At 37.5% G+C, this 22,277-nt stretch overlaps 1 protein-coding gene across 2 annotated transcripts in view; it reads left to right on the top strand.

Moving 5' to 3' along the window:
- PWWP3B (PWWP domain containing 3B) overlaps positions 1-22,277 on the top strand; it is a 106,849-nt gene that overhangs the window by 81,976 nt on the left and 2,596 nt on the right. Inside the window, exon 4 of one of the 2 annotated variants that reach the window (XR_015716451.1) lies at positions 17,158-17,242. The exons of the other annotated variant lie outside the window; for it this stretch is intronic. The gene's annotated coding sequence lies outside the window, so the exon portion shown is untranslated. Of the gene's footprint in view, positions 1-17,157; positions 17,243-22,277 lie in introns of those variants that run through there. 2 annotated transcript variants of the gene reach the window in all.

Here is a 22,277-nt window from a genome sequence, read left to right as displayed (position 1 = left end):
CATTCTCTCCGTATTCCTTCTCATTTTAAAAAGAAGCTCTTTTTGTCCACCATGATTTTTTTTATCCCCTGAATCCCTATTCCATTTAACAAATAAATAACCCAATCATATTTTGTGTGGATTATACTGAAAGGGAAATTTAACACCTGACATCCTAAAAGACAAATTACAGAAGTCACTTTAGGTGCTAATTGACATTGTAGAAGTCTGAGTAGGGAAAAATAAATCAGGCTACAATTTATCAATTCCACTGAATGTTGCCCAGGTGTACTTAATTGGCAAGGAGTCACATTTGCTCCCCTAGTGCACTTTTCCTTTTTTTGGAAATGTCAAACCTAAGAGGGAAGGTTGCTCAGACTACTTACTTGGTTTATTTGTTAGCCTGTGAGTGGGCTCGCATAGAAACCAGAGGCAAGTATAACATTTATTTGGGCTGCCTCAATTTCCATAAAACAAGGTGCCAAGGACCCACCACAGCTCTTCTGACAGCTTCCATGTCCCTGATGTTTATGAGAATATTGCTCATTACAGTGAATTGATTTCCCTAGACTTTGTTTCTCCCACATGGAGTATACTGAGTCGAGATGAAGCAATAAAGGATCAACATGCCTTAGTAGACAAACAGCCATCAAGACTGTGTTTGTTAATACTGACATGATTAAGTAGCGCAACTGACATTTGAAACAAGGTGCATACATATTCAAGTGCTTAAACCTATTCCAAAAGTTATTAGGTCTGAAAAAGTTTCACTGTGGACCTAATAGATCCTTTTAAGGAGTCAGCTATGCAAAATGAAGCCAGAGTGACCCTTCTTGTGTTCCATTAAATGCAAAATGTGTTAAGACAGCTTTTTTCCTACTGAAATACATTATTAAGGCATGTCATTAACTTGGATTTATTAAAATTTAATGGAAATGCTTGTTTCAGCTTAAAGATTATGTATAAAACTTATTTTACAAAATGTACTTTCTACTCCAGCCCACTGGTCAGAAATGACCACCCTATTCCAGAGGACAAATAATAATACTTTATTTTTTAAAATCTATCTTTATTGTTTAAAGTATTACAGGTGTCCCCCCTTCTTTCTTTGATTCTCACTGCAGCCCTGTAAGGCAGGTATTCTTCTTCTTCCCATTTTCCAGCCAAGAGGGATAAGATGAGTTTGTGGAAAGCATTTAAACTATTGTGAGCACACAGTCAATGCTCACAAAGTGGAAGATCTTCTGGAATTAGGCTCACACTTTCTGGCCAGTCAATAGGACAAGGGAGAAGGAAAAATATGGATTACTAAAGCCAGCTAGAAGGAAAAATGTGGGTCACTGGAGCTGGCTGGCCTTATCCATAGTTCCTGAGATGAGCTGTGTGACTCTGATTGGGGGCAGGGGCAGGTGTATATAATGGTTGGAGAATACAGACCAGGAGGAGCTAGTGCCTGGGATGTGTCACAAATGTGTATGCCCAAGCCTGAAGCTGCTAGAATCCAGAAGAGGAGAAAGGCCCTTTCCAACATAGGCTACAGGAACAGTTTATAACCCCAAGGAATATACAAACCACTAAGCTCAATAAATCACAGTGAATTCATTTTTAAATACTACTTTACCCTCTTAATTTAGAAGTGACAACTTAGAAAACATTGACTGTTCTTCATAGTTTTTTCTTTGGGAGAACTGAAGCACAGTTTCTGGCTTACCTAGTAGGGATGTCAAAGACCTGAGTTTCATGGAGTCACCTTGCCATATTACCTTGCAATTTCCAATGATTGGACTTGGTGTTTTATTGTCATCAGAGAATTTAAATGTTTCAAATATGATTTTGTTCAAAGCTGTCCATCCATATTGAACTAGCTAATGATTCCCCTTTACTTTTCTGTTACACTCTTAGGTAGTTTTTATAGCAGCAGCTTGAGCACTTGGATCTTTCTGTCAGTGGCTATGTTTCAGATAATCATGTGGATACAGACTGGTTCACAATGCAGCACAGGACAAAATGCAGAATTTCTTCATGTTTCTGATTTACTATAATAAGAGATAAGTTTGCTTAGAGCAATCACTCCCAATGGAGAGCACTGGGGAAATTTAAGTGAAAATGTGTGTTGACTTGAGTAAAGTTCAATCCCGTGCCCCTAACTTGGAGTTGGATTCTAGTTTCTGACTGTCAAAACAGTTTCACAATGCATGATAGCAACACTTGTAATCAGCAAGGTGTCATAAGGGCCCCTTAGTACAGAGGAATTCACCAGGCCACTGAGCTGGTAAACTCAAGGTAATCCAGTATTCATTAATTATTATAACACTATTTATTGATAGAACAACATGTGTTCAGGCACTGTACCATGCACAGCCAAACACATGTTATGCCCCTGGGGAAATGATCATTTAATAAAAAGATAGATGTTGAAACAAGGGATTCCAGTACAAAGTGATACTGTGATAAACATAAAAAGGGCTCCTAAACCAGACTTGAGGGTTTACAAAAAAAAAATAAAGTTGGGTGGTGGGGCAGGAGTGAAAGAAAGTATTAATCTTCACACTTTTATATCTTTTCCTCAACCCTGGCCCAATTTAAAAACAAGTTGGATTTTCTGACTAAAATATAAATCCAACCTCTTTTCAACACCTTTACTTTTTTTTTTTCACTCTGGTCCAAGTCACACTCATCTCTCAGGATTACTACAATTGCTTCCTAACTGGTTCCCCCACTTTGTTTTGTATCCTGGGCAAATTTCATATATTAGCTCACCTGACTCCATTCCAAACTAATCACAGCAATACTTACTGCATGATAGAGGTTGGAAAGCTAGTCTACATTTTCTGAACTCCTTACTTTATGTCCTGGATTACACAGACAACTTAGCTTCTGCCAAACAGATAAACCTGCATGAGATTTGGAAAGGGCAGTGAAGTGCAGTCTGTGCTGCTTCCTCTGTGGTTTCTGGTTTCTGCTAGTGAGCATGGCCTTGGAAGCTTTTGCTTCTTCAGCAACAACAATAATAGAGCTCCCAGGGTACACTTCCAAGTTTTGTGGGTATCAAAACGCAAGGCATGAGACATCTATTTTGTTTATGTAGATGGAGAATGGAGCAGTGTGGTGTTGAAGCTAAAACTCGTGGTGATCTCAGCAGAGGCAAAGTACTCCTAGAACCATCTATTAGGGCAATGGCTTTCTCACTCTCCACCCTCAGGATTATACCAGTTCTGTGATATTATTCAAGGAAATATAAATATATTCAAGGAAATTCAACCTACAGTCTATTCTTCAGGCTCTTCCAACACCTTTGTAAGCACCTAATTCCTCTTTATTCTTAAATGCATTAAAGTGGTTTCTGCTATCTATAACAGAATTCTACATTCTACTCTTTACACAGGAGGTAAAGGAAATATTTTTAAATGAAAGCAAGATCCTATAACCTCCTTGCTCAAAATCCTCCAATGGCTTTCTATTTCTACTTATAATAAAAGTCAAACTTATAATTTTCTTCCACTCAACCCTGGATCACTTTGCTGAAACTCTATTTCCCCTCTTGCTGTTCCTCAAGTACACCAAGGACACTGCTGCCTCTAATCTTAGTGTTTACTGCTCCCTCTAACTGGAATGAATAGTCTTTCTCCAGATAGATGGATGACTCAAATTTTCACTTCATTCCAGTCATATATTTCTAATCTAAAATAGCCCAACTTTACTCTCTATGTTTACATTCTATGTTTGCTTTCTGCAGATCATGCATCACTCTCTAAGGTCATCTTGTTCAATTTTTTGTACATCACCTGTCTCTTTCTATGAAAATATGTTTCACAAGAATAGAGACCTTGCCTTATTATTTTCAGTGGCTCCATGGGAAAAGCAATGACACATACAAATATAAAAAGTACCTAGGAATTCAGAAAGAGGATGAAGAAATAGAAGAGACAAGGTATTTTTGATTGCTGCTGAAATGTTTAGAGAATTTTAGAAAGCAAATCACAAAAGACTAAAAATCAAATCATCTGAGAATAGTGGCAATTTCTGAAGAATATTCTTGCAATTGTGAGATAGAAGTAAGCAATTAATGTGAAGAACAGCCAGATATGTGTTTGCAGTGGGTATCGGTACATCATTGGTATCCAATTAGAAGGCTGGTTCGTGACTTGATCTGCAGCCTATTTGGATTTTCTTCTACAAAAGCATGTTCTTGGTACTATCTGGTCATCTGGGGAGTAATAAAACAAATTCAGATAATTTGAGGGGACAAAACTGCACTTTGCAAGCCACTGTTGTGTATTCAGCCCACCACTATGCATTCTGGGATGGGAGTAAAAAAAAGGGAGACACACCCTTTTCTGCAAAGAGGCAAGAGAGATGAAATACTCTACAATGAGGATCAAGGAGCTGACTAGGAGAGGACCAACCTGTAGGAATCAGATAGGATGGATGTTCTGTAGAGGGAAGAGAGCAGATAGAGAATCTGAAACCATGGAATCAGTTCAAAGTCCTTTGAAACTAGACAGAAGTTAAATTCAGTTTGAAACAGGATTGACCACACATTTTTAAAATTTATTAAACCAAAACTGAAGAAAGTATTAGGCACTGCAATGTTGGTTTTCTATGTCCCTGGATCACCTGCATTAGAATCTCCAGGGATACTTGTTAAAAAGGAAGGTTTTTTTCTCCACCTTCTATATTCTCTATGAGGGCAGCTCCAAAAATCCTGGAATTCAGCAGCCTTGATTTTAAGTAAATGTTATGTATGGTAAGATATGAGAACCACTAATATTAACCACAGATAATTTGCCAAGTGAAAAAATGGGTTTGGGTTTACTGTCACAAATGAAAGCAGACTTTCTCACATTGTGTGCGGTTTTTTAAAAGGAAGGCTCAATTGCAAACAAGGAGAATCCAGTCAGACCATCTTCTCATCAAAAAGATTTTAATATGAGGATGTTCATAGCATCCTAATAGCATAATTTGCAAAAGCATAAAACTGGAAACAACCCACAGCTTCATTAACAGGAAAATAGATACATTGTGCAATTTTTATATGATTGATAACTATACAGCACTGAAAATTTATTACTACAGCTGTACACATCAACATGAATAAAGAAAAATGTGGGGGCAGGGGAGAAAGAAGCAAACAAGCATATATATAGTCCAAAAATCAACAATAACATCATTTAAAGGAATATTCTTGTGCAGTGAGTATATAAAGAAAATATGTGAATTATTAACAAAATTCAGGATGCTTGTTTCCTCTGGAAAGGAATGAGGCCATGAATCAGGGAGGACCTAGGTGAGCTTCATAAGCATTAACCATGTTCCAGTTCTCAACTTGGCTATGGGTATACAGGTTTTTATGTTATTATTATATATACCTTACATATATACTATATTATCTTATGTATACATAAAATAGTTCATAATTTGTAAAGTGATGGGGTCTAAAATCAAGCAGAAAAAATGGAGAGAAGGGCACCAGAGTAAATAACTGTGTGAGGGAGAGAAAAGAACCAGCTTTTAGGTGACTCTTAGAATAGTTTTAATATCATTTTATTTTTTGTTGTTTTTAAATTTGTTTATCTTTATTGTTGAGAGTATTACAGATGTTCCCCATTATTCTTCCATCAACCCCCTCCACCAGGTTCCCACCCCACCCCAGATCTTCACCACACTATTGTCTGTGTCCTTGGGCTGTGTTTATATGCATATACGTTCTTTGGTTATTTTCTGCCTGCACCCTCCCCCTTTCCTCTGAGTTCTGTGAGTCTGTTCCATGTTGTGGTTGTTTTTTACTTTAAATATATTTTTTTAATTTTTCAATTTCAATTGACATACAATATTATATTAGTTTCAGTTGTACAACCCAGTGATTAGACATTATATAACTTACTAAGTGATCACCCCAATAAATCTAGTACCTACCTGACACAGTGTGTAGTTATTACAGTATTATTGACTATATTCCCTATGCTGCGTTTTACATCCTCATGACTATTCTGTAACAACCAATTTGTATTTCTTAATCCCTGCACCTTTTTCACCCTTTCCCCCAAACCTCTTCTATATGGCAGCAGTCAAAATGTTCTCTTTATTTATGAGCCCATTTCTGTTCTGCTTGTTAATTTTGTTTTTCAGATTCCACATATAAGTGAAATCATCTGGCATTTGTCTTTCTCTGCCTGGCTTATTTCACTCAGCACAAAACCCTCTAGGTCCATCCATGTTGTTGAGGATGGCAAGAATTCATTCATTTTTATGGCTGAATCATATTCCATTGTACATATGCACCACTTCTTTACTCATTCTTCTATTGATGAGCATTAAGGTTGCTTTCATATCTGGGCTATTGTAAATAATGCTGCAATGAACGTATGGATGTATATGTCTTTTTGATTTAGTGTTTTGGGTTGCTTCAGATAAATATCCAGAAGTGGAATTGCTGGGTTCTTCTTTGTCTCTTGTTTTAAAGTCCATTTTTTCTGGTATAAGTATTTATACCCCTGCTTTTCTAGGTTTGCTTCTATTTTCATGAAATATCTTTTTCCATCCCTTTACAGTCTAGTCTGTGTGTGTCTTTTCACCTAAAGTGAGTCTCTTGTGGACAGCATATGTAAGGGTCTTGTTTTGTATCCATTCAGCCTCCATATGTCTTTTGATTGGAGTATTTAATCTATTTGTATTTAAAGTCACTGTTGATAGATATACATTTATTGCCATTTTATTATTCATATTTTTTATCATTTTTCTTCTTCTTCTTAAAGAAAACCCTGTAACATTTCTTGTAATACTGGTTTGGTGATGATGAACTTTAGCTTTTTCTTGTCTGGGAAGTTCTTTATCTGTCCTTTGATTCTAAATGATAGCTTTACTGGGTAGAGTAATCTTAATTGTAGGTCCTTGCTTTTCATCACTTTGAGTATTTTATGCCAATCCCTTCTGGCCTGCAAAGTTTCTGTTGCGAAATCAGCTGATATTCTTATGGTAGCTCCGTCATAGGTGATAACTGCTTTCCTCTTGCTGCTTTTAAAATTCTCTTTTTCTTTAAACTTTGGCATTTTAATTATGATGTGTCTTGGTATAGGTGTCTTTGGATTCATTTTGATTTAGACTCCCTATGCCTCCAGAACTTGTGTGACATTTTCCTTCACCAAGTTAGGGAAGTTTTTTGTCATTACTCCTTCAAACAGGTTCTCTATCCCTTGCTCACTTTTCTCTCCCTCTAACACTCCTATGATGAAGATGTTCTCCCAATTCCCTTAAACTATCCTCATGCTTTTAAACTATTTTTCTTTTTGCTGCTCTGATTGAGTAATATTATTCTACCTTGTTTTATAATTCACTGATTTGATCCTCTGCTTCCTTTAATCTACTATTTATTCCTTCCAGTGTACTCTTTATTTGACATATGTCATACTTCATTTCTGACTGGTTGTTTTTCATGGTTTCTATGTCCTTTTTCATGCTATTTAGCATTCTTAACACCATTACTTTATACTCTGTTTCTGATCAATTGCTTGCATCCATTTCATTTGGCTCCTTTTCTGGACATTCCTGCTCTTCTTTCATTCTTTAATTTGGGTCCTGTTTCTTTTGTTTCCCCATTTTGCTGCTTCTTTGTGTTTGTTTCTATGTGTTTGACAGGACGGCTCTGATTCACAGTCTTGGTGGGGTTGCCTTCTGTAGAGGGGGTCTTGTGGGACCGGTGGTGTAGTCTCTATGATCTTCTGAACTAGGTGCTCTAGGAATGTCCCTTGTGTGGCTTATGTGACCCTTCCTGTTGTAATTGGGTTTTGATTGCTATTGTCCCATTCATGGCTGGGCTCAGCCCTCAAGCTGGGTGACTGAGGCTCAAGCCTGACCACATTTTGCCAGCTGTTATAAGGTGCTCCTCCACATCTTCTGGATCTTCTTACTCTGTGCTCCCTGCTCTCAATAATTCAGATTAGCTACACTTCAACTGATTTTTCAAGCCAATCACTCTGCAGTTTAGCTGCAAGTCTGGTCCAGTGTTAGAAGCAAGCAGATGGAGTTTCTGGCTATTCTGCCATCTTGGAATCTCTACCCAAGACACCCTTAAGTAGAGACCACTTAACGAAGATTTGGGCTAATCAAGACTTGCCACTGTACAGAACAGATACTGAAATTGCTTGCCCCTTCAAATGGAACCTCCTCTGTTAAGCCCTTAGGAATTTCCAAGGACTAAAGTAGGTATAGGATTTTTTATAACACCTGTTTTTGATAGTAAGAAACAACTGGGTAGCAACCAAGTTGCCCCAATACCATGCTGTTTTGATTATTATCACTTTTTAGTATAATTTGAAGTCAAGGAGTATGATATCTCTAGCTTCATTCTTTTTTCTCAGGATTTGGTTGAGAAAAATCCTTTCTTTGGTTATTTGGGATCTTTTGTGGTCCTATACAAATGTGATGATTTTTTTGGTTATATTTCTTTTATAATGCCATTTGGATTTTAATGGGGATTACATTAAATCTGTATACTGTTTTGGGTAATATTGCCATTTTAACTATGATGATTCTTCCAACCCATGAATACAGAATATCTTTCTATTTATTTGTGTCTTTTTCAATCTCTTTTAATAATGTTTTGAAGTTTTCAGTGTAGAGGTCCTTCACGTTCTTTGTTAAGTTTATTCCTAGGTATTTTATTATTTCTGTTGCAATTGCAAGCATTTTTTCCATTTCTTTTTCTGAAATTTCTTTGTTAGAATATAGGAATGCAATGCATTTTTTGTATATTGATTTTTTTTATCCTGCAACTTTAATGTATTTTTTAATTGTTTCTATGAATTTTTGGTAGTGTGTTTAGAGGTTTCTATATAAAACATGTCATTTTCAAAACGTGACAATTTTACTTCTAATTCTCAATATAAAGAACTCATACATCCCAACAACAAATGAACCAACAATTCAATTTTAAAATGGGCAAAGAACCTGGACAGACAGTTCTCTCAAGAAGACATACAAGCCCGGCCAACTGTGGCTCAGTGGGCTCAGTGGTTGAGTGTTGACTTAGGATCCGGTAGGTTGCGCTTCAGTTCCCGGTCTGGGCACATGCCTGGGTTGCAGGCTCATTCCCCAGTCAGCGGAATGCAGGAGGCAGCCAATCAATGACGACTCTCTCGTCAGTGATGTTTCTGTCTCTCTCCCCCTTCCTCTCTCTGAAGTCAATAAAGATATATTAAAAAAAAGAAGAAGACATACAATATCTACCAGATATGTGAAAAGATGCTCAACTTAACCAGCTACTAGAAAACAGAGTGGTGAAGGTCAAAGGAGGGTGGGGGCAGGAACTTTGTGGAGGTGGGCAAAGAAGGGGGAAATGGGAAATATCTGCAATAGTGTCAACAATAAAAATAAACTACAATGAGATTCTACCTCATACCTGTTAGAATGGATATTGTCTACAAGACAATTAATAACAAGTGTTAAGAGGTTGTGGAGAAAGAGGAACCCTCATTCACTGCTGGTGGGAATGTAGACTAGTACAACCACTATATAAAACAGTATGGAGTTTCCTCAAAAAGTTAAGAATAGAGTTACCATATGACCCAGAAACCTTCTCTTGGTAACTACCCGAAAAATTTGAAAACATTTATTCACAAAGATATATGCACCCCTATATTCATTGCAGCATTATTCATAGTGGCCAAGACAAGGAAACAACTTAAGTGTCCATCAATAAGTGAATGGGTAAAGAAGATGTGGTGCATATATAAAATGGAATACTACTCATAAGAAAAGATGAAATACTGTCATTTAAAAGTTATTCATATCTAACTTTATTATCATTAAAATATTCCCATCTGGTACAGAAATCTGATTCCAACTCTGGCACCCACCCTGCTTCCTTTTTTTTTAACCCAGTGGCTACTCTTCAGATAGTGGAATACAAGGAAATTTTAGTCGAATTCCTTCTAAAGACTGAACCATAACCAAGGAAAACATCAAAACATCTTAACATTTCCTAAGTGAGGAGAGGGTAGTAAGACCTTTCTCCAGAAGAAGCACAAAGTGTTCAAGTTTGAAGGACTCACTGGGAACATATTTTACAAATGTGAAAATAAAGAAACCCACAAACATCCAGAGAAACAGGAAATGCAGGAAATGTCCCTGACCTGATTTAGGGACAAGCTTTCAGAGACTCTGAGAAGCCTGTTATGTTAGGGCTATAGTGTACCCCTCAGGGCATCAAGTCTAAATTCTACACATGGATGTGGGAGAGGAGGTGGGACCCACAAAGAGAAACAGTATTAACCAATATCTCCCAGGTAAGCAGAAACAGAAGTGAGGCTACAATCTTTCTCTCCTACCTCCAACTCAATGCTTTGTTGTTTCAGGAGTTAAGAATTCCAGAATGAACCAGGAGTACTGTTATGGAAGTATCCTTAGAAATCATTTAGTAAAATCATTTTTTTATACTGGTGGGAAAACGTAGGCCCAGAGAAGAGAAGTGACTTGCAAATTTCATAGACTGATGTTAAAACTTGGTCTTCAGACTTTAAACACTTCCCTTGACATTATTTTTATGCTTTTAACTCAAAACTCTCAATTTTTAGTACCAATCTGTATAATTGTCAGGGGTTTTATTTATAAGTAACAGAAACACCTCTCAAACTGACTCAAGCACAAAAGAAATTATTGGCTTACTAACTAGGAATTTCAAGGATATATCCAGTGTTTCAAATGATTAGCTCACTTTTCTTCTCTCTTCATTTTTCAGTTATGCTTTATTTTTAGGCCTTATTTAGCCCTATTATGGGTGTGACTTCTCTATGTACACAATACTTATATGGAACAATTTTAGCAACTCAAGTGGAACAATATCTATAAAGAACTTATGTTTCAGGAGATGGCTCTGATAAACCTTTGTCTGGATCATGTACCATCACACAGCTGTGTCCTCATTTAGGGTGGCTCTCACCATTTTGTTCCCAGCATGCTCTTGCCATGGAAAGAGCAAATGCCAAATCATTGTGGAGTGGGTGTTTTCTTTAATAAGACAAACCTTATTGTCATCCCAGTCATAACTGACTTTGAAAGCAAAAGGAAATGAAAGATGGGAAAGTAAGAGACTAAGGAGCATCACCTATGCTTTATCCTAATAGTTCAAAAATAAAGGATTGGATCTTTTATTTGAAAAATAACAATATATATTGCACTATTCATTGTGTGAAATCAAGAAAGTTACTTCATTCAAATGAGGTAATCTCTCCCTTGCCCTCACATTTTCTCATCAGATCAATGAGGATAAGAATCTTTGTGTAATCCACTATGAATGGTTGTGGTGGCCATGACTGTCATATTGTTCAACTCCAGGGAAGAGCAGCAGTCCCATCAAAACTTTGATACCAGGATAATGAAAGTAATGCTGGTCAATGCATGACTATATATGTTGGCCCTGCTTGTGATAATTCGAAGAAATGATGAATACAAAAGCATTTTGTAAGCTGTAAAATTTGTCAAAATTTGTCAAAGGCATTGTATTTGCCATCAAGAAGCTCACATTCAAGTTTAATCAAGGAAGTAGAATGACAGAAATAATTTTATACATGGATTTGTTACAGGGATTTGACTACTGTGGGGACTGGTTAAACAGTCACTATAGCACTGTTATCTGTGCATCTGATTTTGTATCTTAAAACCCACAAATCAGGCAGCAGGAAAGGGAAGATAAATGCAAGGTGGGGGGAGAGCAAGAACAAGATGGATCCTGCAGACATGTGCTGGAGCTCACAAGAATAAACTGAAACCATGTCCATTCCTGTTGCCTCTGACCTTGATGATGTAAATATTTTGGAGAAGCTGAGCCCCTTTGTCATTGAACTAAACACATCCTGGTTCAGAAGTCAGAAAAGCTGAAATAGGATCCAGGAGAAGATAGAGTAGTTGCAGGCCTGACTGCTACCTTGCACGAACAAGGTGAGACAGCAGATAAGTGACAATGTTTATGAGGTAAAAAATGGCTGCTGCTTCCCTTCTGTGCCAAATCTCTCACAGGAATCTCTCTTGTGGATCACCCTAATCTACATAAAGAGAAATTCTGAAAAACATAGCTTAGCTTAGCTGATTTGCAACATCACAAAGCCAAGTGCTATGGGGAAATACTGTCTGACTGGAATGGGGAAGGAATTCCAGGCACAGGGGATAGGTTGAACAAGGGCATGGATGTGAGGTATGGAGTGTGTTTGAGAATCAATAATTAGCTTAGTTTTTCAGGCACTTTAACTCTAGGAATAGACAGATATGAAGCTGAAAAGGAAGTTTGGGGCAATATTAAGTGACTCTTGAATGCAGGATAATGAAACTAATATAATGAATGAAGAAATGATTGAAGATCTCTGAGTAGATGAGTGACATTATTGGAAATTTCTCAGCAGGTACAGGATAAAACAGACAAGAGGAAGACTGTAGCAGGAGAGAACCTTAGTACCAAACAGAGGACTTGAGCTTATTTTTTGTCGATCCAGCCCTCAAACACTGGAGAGTCATGAAAAGAAATAACTACTCAACTGCTCCATGACACACACAATTGCCAGCTCTTCTGCTATGTGTGGTCTTTCAGAACCTCTTACTCTAGTCACAAATTACTCCTGTCATGTCCAAGAGGTATTTTGCGATCGTTAGTGGTTGTTCTGAAATTGAGAGGCAAGGTCTCCCTGAGAAGATGTGTGCCCAAAGATATATCAAGGGTTTGTAGGATGCTCACTGCATATTTGGGCCAATTAAGCACTGTTCTTGGAGGTACAAATGGACACATTTACACATTAGGGGGAAAGAAGTTGGAAGAAAAAGGCCTCTCCTGGCTTGAGATTTAACAATAGGTCTTCATCTCCCATCTCAACAGGTGGTAAAGAGCAGCCATCACCCTGTCGTGTCCACCACACTTAGGGTGTAATTGGAAAGTCCAAACAGAGCAGCATCCCAGCCTTAGCCACAGAACTTGGAGTCAGGGCCACAGGCTCTAACCTCACTAAATTTATGACCCTGGACAACTCCTCCTCATCTCAGGGCCTCAATTTCTTCATGTGCACAGTTGAAGTAATGACAATCAAAGCTGCAGTAAGCCCCCCATGAAAGGACAGTTGTGAAAGCACTTGGTAAACTGTAAAGAGCTGTGCTCAGAGAATGAATCATCATTGTGGTTACTATAAAAGGATCTTTACTGGCCTTAGTATGGCGGTGGTCACAGTGGTGCTTAATAAATAATTCCTGGCCTTTGTTCTTCTACCTTTTCTCTTTTCTTCAGCTAAATTTATCTCACCACCCACTCCCTAAACCTCTCTCCACTTACCCTTTCCCCTAAACTTGCTCTTATTCTCTTTTAATTTAATTTTTTTGTATATCAATAAACTTTCTCATTTGCCTGTCTTTGTCTCTGAATTTCACTTTCTGTCTCTCTGTCCCTCTCTCTCTGCTTCTCCACCCCCATCTTGGTCACACACTTTTTAAGCCAAGTTTCTCTACCAACAGACACAGAAAAAGAGCCTTCCAGCCAGTGTTGCTAGGCAACCCAGTATCACGTGGTCAACCCCATGTTTTCTGTCTCCTTCACCTTTAGAGCTCAGATTCCATACTATAGCTCAGATTCAGCAGACCTGAGAAAAGGACAGGTCTGATTGGGTCACTTACAGTTGACCAAATATGTCAGCTTTACTCTGGGATATCAAAGTTGCTGGAAATATAGCAGGGATAAAATCTAATGAAATAAAAGCTATTATAAGATGGCATGCATTCCTATATAATGCTCTCCAGAGTAAGTAGTTCTTAACTTAGTATCTGTGGAACTTCTGTGTACACTATGGAGAAAACACAGGGGCTAAAACCCCCTTGAAAAGTCATGCAGAAATCAAATATTTAGCCCAGCCAGGCGTGGCTCAGTGGTTGAGCATCAACCTAGGATCCAGGAGATTGGGGTTTGATTCCCAGTCAGGGCACATGCCCAGGTTGTGGGCTGCAGCAGATCAATGATTCTCTCATCATTGATGTTTCTCTCTCTCTGTGAAATCAATAAAAATATATATTTTTAAAAAATCAAATATTTATACTTATTTGTACTTTTTGTTATCTTTATTTGGAACTTTCCATAGCTTTAACCAAATTATCAAGTGGGGGAAGGCTTTCCAGTGAGTTCTTACATGTATTTCCAACTCCTATTGAGTTTTCTGTGCTTAATATTTTCCATTGCTGCCGCTGCCCCATAGGCTACCCCATGGTGTAACCTGCATGGACTGCTTCAATAGGCTCCCCTCAAGGTAATGTTTCAAGTTGGTTTCAGGCAGTGGGAAGGACTTCCAGGAGCTCAGAGTGAGGGGTTAGAAGGGAGAGAGGACAGAGTAGTTATTTCCATGGCTGCTTCCCTGATAGTTTGCCAAAGGTTTCTTTTGTCCCTGTTCTGAAGGTAACAACTTCTGTCAAGCAGCACTTTCTATGGCTACCATCTCCTTTTAGATTCTGATAAGTGCACTCTCCTCTTATTCCTTCAAACCTAGGGAAAATAAGGGCTGCTACAGTTAATAACTCCAGGGAATCTTTTTGGTTTCCTTAAATCCTGCCCACAACTCGGTAAATAGTCCACTAATTAAATGTTTCTCAATTATCCAGTTTGAGAGAGCCATATGATTCTGTTGGAACCATGATAAATAAAAGGAGTCATATAAAGTTTTAAAATGGAGGCTAGAAGTAAGTATTTGGAATTTATACAAAAAGTAAGTATTTGAGTAGGTGTAGCCATATACTTTTAAAATTCATCTTTATTGGATGAGGGAGGCTGAGCAGAAGCTACACTGACACCCTCCCAGGACCAAACTGGAATTACAACTAAAATATAGAAAAACCAGCCTGAATAATGAACTGCAACTGAAGACAAGCTGGAGAGCACCCTCATAACCAAGGAGGAAAAGTGGAGACTGTATAGAGACTGGTAGGAAGTGCGGAGGCATGTGAGGGCTGGCTGGGCTCCCACAGACAGCAGCTGAAGGTACAGAGGGATATCTAGCTGTGGGGCGTTCCCACTGAGAATGGAAATAAATGACATGGAGACTGGAAAACAACAATAAAAGATCAATGAAACCAAGAGCTGGTTCTTTGAAAAGATAAGCAAGATTGACAAACCTTTAACCAGACTCATCAAGAAACAAAGAGAGAGGCACCAAATAAACAAAATCAGAAATGAAAGAAGTGAAATAACAACTGACCCAACAGAAATACAAAGGATTGGAAGAAAATGCTATGAACAAGTATATGCCACTAAGCTGGACAACCTGGATGAAATGGAAAATTCCTAGAAAAATACAACCTGCCAAAACTCAATCAGGAAGAGTCAGAGAAACTGAATGGGCTGATAGCTGCTGATGAAGTGAAGCAGTAATCAAAAAACTTCCAGCACACAAAAGCCCTGGTCAGGATGGTTTCACAGGGGAGTTTTACCAAACATTCAAAGAAGAGCTAACACCTATCCTCCTCAAACTATTCCAACATCATACTTGATAATGAAAGACTGAATCCTTTCCCTTAGTATCAAGAACAAAGCAAGGATGTCCATTTCATCATTTATAATCAACACTGGACTGGAGAGTCTAGCAAGAGCAATTGAGAAAGAGTGGGAAGAGGAGGAAAGGAATTAGAGGCAGTGGAAAAAGAAAAGGAGCAAGAAAAGGAGGGAGAGGAGGAGGAAGAGTAAGGAAAAGAAAGAAGAAAGGGAGGGAGGGAGGGAGGGAGGGAGGGAGGGAGGGAGGGAGGGAGGGAGGAAAGAGAAAGAAAGAGAGAGAGAGAGAAGAGAGAGAGAGAGAGAGAGAGAGAGAGAGAGAGAGAGAGAGAGAGAGAGAGAGAGAGAGAGAGAAAGAAAGAAAGAAAGAAAGAAAGAAAGAAAGAAAGAAAGAAAGAAAGAAAGAAAGAAAGAAAGAAAGAAAGAAAGAAGAAGAAAGAAAGAAAGAAAGAAAGAAAGAAAGAAAGAAAGAAAGAAAGAAAGAAAGAAAGAGAAAGAAAGAAAGTCATTTGTATTAGAAAGGCAGAATCAAAACTCTCCTTTGTGTACATTGTATGTTCATCTATGATGTATCAAAAAAGATACTAGAAGTAATGAGTTGAGTAAGTTTGCAGGATACAAGATCAATATACAAAAAATAACTAAATTTCTATATATTAGCATATAACAATTGGAAATTAACATTTTTAAAATTCCCAGATACAAGGACATCAAAAAATATGAAATACTTAGGGATAAATCTAACAAATGATATAAATGACCTGTGCAATGAAAACTCCAAAATGCTACTGAGATAAATATTTAAACAAATAGAGATACATCATGATCATTGGCTGAAAGAGCCAATATTGTTCAGAAACCATTTCTCTCCAAATTCATCTATAGAGTCAATGCAATTCCATTCAAAATTCCAGCAGACATTTTTTTTTTTTAATTGACAAGTTGATTCTAAAATTCTTATGAAAAGACAAATGATCTGGGGTAGTCAAATTAAGTTTTAAAAAGAACAAAATGGAAGGACTTTATATATTATAAAGCTACTATAATTAAGATAGTGTGGTGTTAGCATAGCACAAACAAATGGTGCTGGAACAATTAGGGTAGCCATATGCAAAATGTTGTGTGCTAGTCCCAGCCTATCAAAACCAATGTTGTGGTTGGATTGGCCCCTTGCAGTTCTTAGTATGGTTGCAAGATACCCTTTACAGTAACCACCAGGAAACTTTGAGGGGGGAAATGTTATATTACTTACATGACCTAGAAATGGCATACCTGAATCCACACAGCAAAGAGAGAGGGATTGAGCATGGGCCTGGAGCTCTACTTTTATTGGGGTCAAGGGTGGGGCTTCTGGTTTCAAGATCTCATTTTTTATTGGTGAATTTAAAACAAAGATCCAGAATTTAAATCCTGGGAAAAGAAAAAAAAAAAAAAAAAAGAAGAAGAAAAAAAAGAGGCTCAAATGGTCAGTTGTTGAACTCAACCAAGATTTGTAAAACATAGGAAACTCAGTGGCCTGGCTCTTTGCCTAGCCCTATGGCTGGCAATGTGTTTATTGGAGATAGCTATCTTTGAAGTGGATGCCACAACAATCATGTACTTTCATTACAAAAATTAAAAAATAACAATTTCAGTGTTTACACTATACAAAACAAAACTTTTATTTATGCTTTGCCTAGATGAGTGGATAAAAAAACTATGGGACATTTACACAATGGAATACTATGCAGCTGTAAAGAAGAAGGATTTCTTACCCTTTGGGTAAGTATGGATGGAGCTGGAGAATATTATGCTAAGAGAAATAAGCCAGGGAGAGAAACAAATGTCACATGATCTCATTTATATGTGGAATCTTAAGAGCATAATAAATTGATGAACAAAATAGATTCAGTGACATAGAAGCACAGAACAGACTGATGAATCTCAGAGAGAAGATCGGGGTGGGTGGGAGGTGGGGAGAAATTAACCAAACAATGTACATGCATATATGCTTAACCCACGGACACAAATAATAACAGTATGGTGAAGGCCTGGGGTGGGGAGTGGGTGCAGGGTGAAAAGAGTCAAGGGGGAAAAAGGGAACATCTGTAATATTTTCAACAATAAAGATAAAGTAAATAAATAAATAAATAAATAAATAAATAAATAAATAAATTGCTCTCAATATGGAAAAAAGTTAAGGCAAAATGGATTGTGGACATAAATATAAAACCCAAAATTATAAAACCTCAAGAAAAGATGTAAAAGAAACATCTTTGAGACTTTGAGTTAATCAAAGATTGCTTTTATAAGGCATTAAAAAAAATCCATAAAAGAAGAACTTGATAAATTGAACTTCATCAAAATTAAAAACTTCTAGGCCTGGCCAGTGACTCAGTTGGTTGAGCATCGCCCCATGGACTGAAATGTTGCTGGTTCATTTCCCGGTCAGGGCACATGCCCAGGTTGTGGGTTTGATCCCCAATCAGGGTGCATGCAGGAGGCAACTGATTGATGTTTCTCTCTCACATCAATGTTTCTCTCTCTTTCCCTCTCCCTTCCTTTCGGTCTAAAATCCATAATATATTTTTTAAAAATTAAAAACACCTATATTTTTGAAAGACATTGTTAAGAGAATAAAAAGACAAGTCACAGTCTTCAAAAAAATATTTGTAAATCATATATCTGACAATAGGCTTGTATATAGAATTAATTTTTAAAAACTCACAATTCAATGAGAAGATACATAATCAAATAAAATGGACAAAATATTTGAGTAGACTCTTCATCAAAGAAGATACATCAATGGCAAATAAATATGTGAAAAGATGCCCAACATCATTTGTTATTATGGAAATGCAAATTAGAACCACAATAAGATGCCATTACCCACTCACTAGAATGGCTAAAATTCAAAGAGCAAGTGTTGATAAGGATGTGAAGCAACTGGAATAATCATGCACTGGTGTTGGGAATGTAAAACTGTACGATCACTTTGTAAAATATTTAAGCAGTTTCTTAAAAGTTAAACATGCACTTACTATATGATCCAGTCATACCACCCTTAAGTATTTACCTGAGTAATAAAATCATGTATCTGTTCAAAGACTTGTAACAAATGTTTGTATAGTAACTTTATTTGTAATGTAAATGTAAGAAACGTCCAAACCTGTAAGAATTTTTTTTTAATACTGAAACTCTTTAATGGCGTTTTATGAGTTTATTTGAGCTGAACTGACAATTGCTGGGAAGCAAAATCTCAACAGATTGAGAAAATGCTCCAGAGAATGGCAATTTTGCTCTTTATATTATACATTACAATCAAAGAAGGAGGCCTAAAGAGGGGTACATGAAATTCATGGTGATAGATTAGGGAGGTGTGAGAAAGCAAAGCGGGAAAATCTCTGGGACTGGATAAAGAGTAAAATGAAGAGACAAATAGTCCTTTACTTTGGTGGGTATAGGGTAGTTAACAATTAACATTTACAGCACATAGAGATGGTATGCAAAGGAACAAGATAACAATGAGGGGTTCATTGGTCTTGCTCTCTGGTGGGAGATTGTGCCCTGAGGGGTCGGTCTCAAGAAAGAGATTACTCTGACATTCCAAAGGTACCTTATCTTAGATACAAAAAGGCAACAGGCTCAGTTAAGGTAGAGACTGATCTTTGTCAAGGAAGATACAGACCTTAAGACATGACTACCATCCCTGACTTCTTTAGTTAAGAAGTTTTCCTAGCTCAGTGGTTGAGCATTCACCTAGGATCCAAGAGATCAAGGTTTGATTCCCGGTCAGGGCACATGCCGGGGTTTGCGGGCTTGGTCCCCAGTTGGGGGTGTGCAGGAGGCAGCCAATTGATGACTCTCTCATCATTGATGTTTCTATCTCTCTTTTCCTCTCTCTGAAATCAATAAAGACATATATATATTTTTTAAATAAAAGTTTTAATTTCAGATCATCCTATGTGGTTACTTTTGGTCTCCGAGTTTGCAAGGCTGCCATGCAAGCCTCCCCTGAGCTTGTCAAGTTTAGTATGTGACCCTTTTTGGTCCACAGTGATAGTCAAAAACTGGAAGCAACCTAAATGTCCATCACCGGGTGAACAAACAAGTTGTGGTTCATCAATATGATGGATCACTACTGAGCAATGGATGAATCTCAAAATAATTATGCTGAGTGAAAGAAGCCAGACCAACAAGAGTACATGTTATATTATTTCATTTATATAAAATTCTATAAAATGCAATCTAGTCTACAGTGACAAAAAGGAGATCAATGGTTGTGTTGGGATTGGTGTATAGGGAGGGGCAAAAGAATAAATATAAAAGGGAATAAGGAAACCTTGGGGGATAAAAGTTATGTTCACCATTTTAAATGTGGTGATGGTTTCATAAGTGTGTTCATATGCCAAAAATTAAATGAGCCCGGCCAGGGGTGGAACAACTTAAAATCCAGGAGACCACAGTTAGATTCCTAGCCAGAGCACATGCCTGGGTTGTGGGCTCAGTCCCCAGTCAGGGGTGTGCAGGAGGCAGCAGATCAATGAAGACTCTCTCATCATTGATGTTTCAACTCTCTCTCTTCCTCTCCATTCCTCTCTCTGAAATCAATAAAGATGTATTTTACAAAAAAAAAAAAAACAATTTAAATGAAATTGCATACTTCAATATGTGCAGTTAATGGTATGTCAATTATTACCTCAATGAAGCTATTTTTAAAAAAACAAGTTGGTTTTAAAAAGGTATATATTTTTAAAAAACAGGATCCCACAGGCTGGCTAGTTAGAACACAAACTTACAAATTTGTTTCCATGTTCACTTTATTTTACCTTTCCAACCTCAGGTTAACTTCCATGAATCCACTGCCAAGCTTTACGGATGGAGGCTCCCACCTCAACTATTTTGCCTTTGTGGGAGGTTCTTCCACATTTACAATTTTAAACTCAGTCTCCAAGAATCTAGAGTTATTATAGAAATTTTGGAGAATAGAATACCAGAAAAATATTAAATTGCCACACAGAATGGATGTAAGTATGATCTGTAGAGTCCTAATTTGTAATGATGACATCAGAAATCCATGTGAAACTATTTTAAATGCTGTATATAAAATGAACAGATGTGCATCAACTGGATGACACCTTCTATGAACACATTAAAATATTACTCTTACTGAATATAAACTATAATTGAAAAATAAAATTTAAAGTTCTTTTAAGTGGTTTGAATATTTAAAAATATGACTCACTCTTACCCTTGGTAACATACTCTCATTTGATCTATTTTAATCTAATTTATTTGAAACCTGACATCATATCTACTTCACTTAGAGTATTATAATAGCTTTTAGCTAAAAGCAATACAAACCTGATGTGATTACAATATCCAAAAACCTTCTAATAAAGAAAATTGTCAAACAGAAGAGCTGTCAAAGATGCTCAATAATAGTACAATCAATGACAGAGTTTTTTCCTGCCCTGAGTTTTTAGGATTCTAGGACATCTTATATGACATGGGTCCTTAACATGGAGTCCGATCATCCCATGAAACTGCAGACAAAATTATGTACTTGCTTGCTCTGTAAGATCTTCCCAGGTCATACTTTCTCTTCCGGTTGTAAATCATTCATGGAATTTCCTCTTATATGCTATAAAAAATGAGGAGGGAGAGGAGAGAGACAGAGAGACAAACAGGGACAGAGACAGAGAGGCAGAGGCATGAACTTATAATCTGAAGACACAGCCATGGCACTGGACTTGAAATCAGAGGCCTGCCCTCTGGATCTGATGCTGCCATGTGCTGTATGTGTGACTTTCATCCAGTTTCCTTTTCCTTTTGGGCCTATATCATTATAACTTCAATTAAGAGGTTGAATTGGATGGGTCCTTTCAGTTCTATCTTCCTAGGGTTCTATGTACTAAGGTAGCTCTTGACTTAACCTTGATTTTAATTCTATTTCCCTGGATCTTTGGCATTTCCCTCTTTTCAGCTAAGGTTCTACATCTGAGTGATGCTATATGGCTTCTAACTTCAGTCATTGCCACTGCCTAGCACGGCAAAGACAAGGTTTTAACAACAAGGACCACTGCCTTTCCCTCTGTGTCTTCAGGTTCTGAGGTATCTTGTCTCTTTCCCATTCTCTGACAGAAGCTGAAACTTGTATCCATGTTAGAATCTGGGTCCCTGATGGCACATTTCACAGCCATATCACAACTCCCTGTGCTTCATCAATTTACCATTTGTCAAGATGTGGTCACTGTTATCATAAAATATCAAGGTAGTACGAATGCCCTTAGAAATAACCTTGTCCATTTTCCTCTCCACCATCACACCATTGTTTTCCAGATATGTGTGAGGATCAGACTAGGGAAAGGACTTGCACCAAGCCCTGCATGGAGTCTATGAATTAGTATTAGAACCTACGGATTCTGATTTCATGTTCAAGTCTACTTCTACAGCCCATCTTTGTTAATTATATTGTGAGTCATAATCTGAACATTTATTTTTTCTTTCATTAAAAAAAAATCAATGAATGCTTATTATGTGCCAAGCACCATGCTCAGAGCTAGGGAAAAATTGCTGACAGGATCAGGCCATTTCTGTCTTGTGGTTCCCCCAGGCTTTAACTAAGCGTTGTTTCATATAGTACTGGCTAGGACTTGATGCAACAGAACAGGTCATCATCCTTACCATTTATCTCCACCTCCGAGCACCTGCCCACCTACACTTACCCAACCAAGATCTCACATACTTTGAAACAGAGACAGCACATAGCATTAAAAACCATTTCATTGATTCACTTCAAAGCACAAGCACTCATTGA

Source organism: Miniopterus natalensis, chromosome X (assembly GCF_054644295.1).
Source record: "Miniopterus natalensis isolate mMinNat1 chromosome X, mMinNat1.hap1, whole genome shotgun sequence".
NCBI classification, from domain to species: Eukaryota; Metazoa; Chordata; class Mammalia; order Chiroptera; family Miniopteridae; genus Miniopterus; species Miniopterus natalensis.
This window is presented reverse-complemented; position numbering and strand designations above follow the sequence as displayed.